The 2,335-nt window shown below is 43.6% G+C and overlaps 1 non-coding gene and 1 pseudogene across 1 annotated transcript; both read right to left on the reverse strand.

The window, feature by feature from the left end:
* Positions 1 to 7: 7 nt before the first annotated feature.
* LOC113456440 lies at positions 8 to 107 on the reverse strand (annotated as a pseudogene).
* Positions 108 to 1,700: 1,593 nt separating this feature from the next.
* On the reverse strand, positions 1,701 to 1,804 carry LOC113456443. The gene has a single exon (XR_003377253.1). It is a non-coding gene; the product is annotated as a U6 spliceosomal RNA (small nuclear RNA).
* Positions 1,805 to 2,335: the final 531 nt, after the last annotated feature.

Here is a 2,335-nt window from a genome sequence, read left to right on the forward strand (position 1 = left end):
AAAAAAAAAAAAAATGGAACCCTTCATGAACTTGCGTGTCATCCTTTTGCATGCTAATCCTCTCTGTGTCATTTCAATTTTAGTATATGTGCTGTCGAAGTGGACACTTTAATTAAAATCTTGTATATTTGAGCATGTGTGCATGAATGTGTTTGTACATATATGTGTGCATGCATATATGTGTATGTGTTTATGTATGCATATGTTATGGGTTTATATGTGTGTGTATGGATGCATATGTGTGCGTATATGCTTGTGTGTATGTTTATGTGTATGGATATTGTGCATGTGTATACGTGTGTGTATGTGTCAGGGGCCATGAGGGTTAAGGCAGGTGACAACTAGTGTTCGGATGTCAGCCCACCAGAGGAATGTCCTCTGCTGGAGGTTAACCCTGTCCAGACAAGGTCTGCAGGGCCATCGGCTCTGGAAACTGCTGCTCACTTTGGCTAAGGTAACTTGGTATCTCCATTGTAGTGTGTAATCTCATGTGATGTGTGTATGTAATCTCATGATTGCATCTCGAGCTTATGAGCACATATATGTATGGGTGATCAGGAAATGGCTATTTCTATAGCTTTATGGTTTTGATATATAAAATACATACTGGGATATGTTTCCTAACTGGGTCTGTTTGTTCCTCAAGGTCTGTGGACACGAAAAAGGCTGCCTTGATCTTTTGCTCATTACGCAACTTCCAATCGGGACCTGTGGGGAGTGTGGGACCTCCAGTCAGAGAATTTAGTCACTAGTCAAAAATCCTGGTTCCCATGGTCTAATCTCTGCTCCATTCCGAGATAAACATTATGAGCTGGCTCCCTGCAATTCTCCCCCATGGGGTGGGACATATGGTCAGGAAAGGAGTCTTTCACAGAGGTCACATTTGGGACCTTCAGAGATAAGGGGGTATGGCATGTCCGAGCTTGTTTGACTCATAGCGCTCCCTGATAAGGAGACTCGATGTCCCAAATTCTCCTGCAGCTGACTTGAGAAAACGCTAATCTCAGTGGACCCCCAGCTCTAACCCTAAAGGGGCCATTAAACCCCCTGCACCTACTCTTACCTCGAATTATCGATACAGGATTTTAACCTAGGAATGGAGTATAATGCAAGAACTCCCCTTCTCCCTCTTAGAATTTTAAGCTTCCTAAATCAGCTTCTTTTGCCTCTTTGTGCTTCCCGGATGTCTTTTTAGTCATGCTTCTCTGGGGCCACAAAAAAGCTGACAGTGCCACTTAGAATAACTCTTATCTGCTTTATGACCCTGGGAAATTCTAACTTCATAACTTTGCGATTCCCAGAGAGTTTTGCTTTATATTTTTACCTCTTAAGTTCAGTAATTAAAATTTAAAGCATAACTTTAGCCCTCCTCACATTCCTTCCTTGAGTTGTATCCTGAGTCAAACCTTGACTCTGTGGTGAATACCTGTTTATGTTAGGATCTAATAACCATCACCTTGATGGCACCCAGGATAAGAATTTACGCGTCTAGTTAAGGCATTAACCATTTTGTCTCCCATGCCAGGGAGTTTCCATTTCAGCCTGTTGAAGATAAGGGGTGACATACTCTCAGGAATTACTTCCTGCTGAAATTAGGACATTATTGTCGGGGCCCAGGAGAGCCAGTAGGGCACTGAGGTAGTTCAGCATTCATCAGAAGTATCTGGCTCACTGGCCCGGCTGACGAGATAGGGAGCAATGACATCACTTTTTTTTTCATGAATTTGCATGTCATCCTTGCACAAGGGCCATGCTAATCTCTGTATTGTTCTAATTTTAGTATATGTGCCGCCAAAGCGAACACCTTAATTAAAACCTTGCACACTTGTCTATAGTGCATGCCTGCGTTAGTGCATGTATGTGTGCATGCATATATGTTCTGTGTGGACTGGTTCACATCAGTTTTGAGCAAGGTCAGGGCTCTCGGCCATCTGGAACAGTTTGTAGTCAGCACTGATCCTTGGATAGTGTCTGTCAGCCAAATAGAAATCTGCTGAGACCGATATAGAGCGGGGACAGAAGTTAAAGTTTAGGAATGTTAAGAAAATTCTTGCCAGGCAGTGGTGGCACACGCACGCCCTTAATCCCAGCACTTGGGAGGCAGAGGCAGGTGGATCTCTGTGAGTTCAAGGCCAGCCTGGTCTACAAGAGCTAGTTCCAGGACAGGCACCTGGAACCTGTCTCAAAAAAGAAAGAAAGAAAAAAAAGGAAATTCTTACATTTGGAACTTTCAGGTCTATTATCCTGGTAGTTGGGGGAAGAGAGGAGTCCTAATACTAGGGGAGAGAGAGAGAGAGAAAGAGAGAGAGAGAGAGAGAGAGAGAGAGAGAGAGAG

Source organism: Microtus ochrogaster, chromosome 7 (assembly GCF_000317375.1).
Source record: "Microtus ochrogaster isolate Prairie Vole_2 chromosome 7, MicOch1.0, whole genome shotgun sequence".
Classification (NCBI taxonomy): domain Eukaryota; kingdom Metazoa; phylum Chordata; class Mammalia; order Rodentia; family Cricetidae; genus Microtus; species Microtus ochrogaster.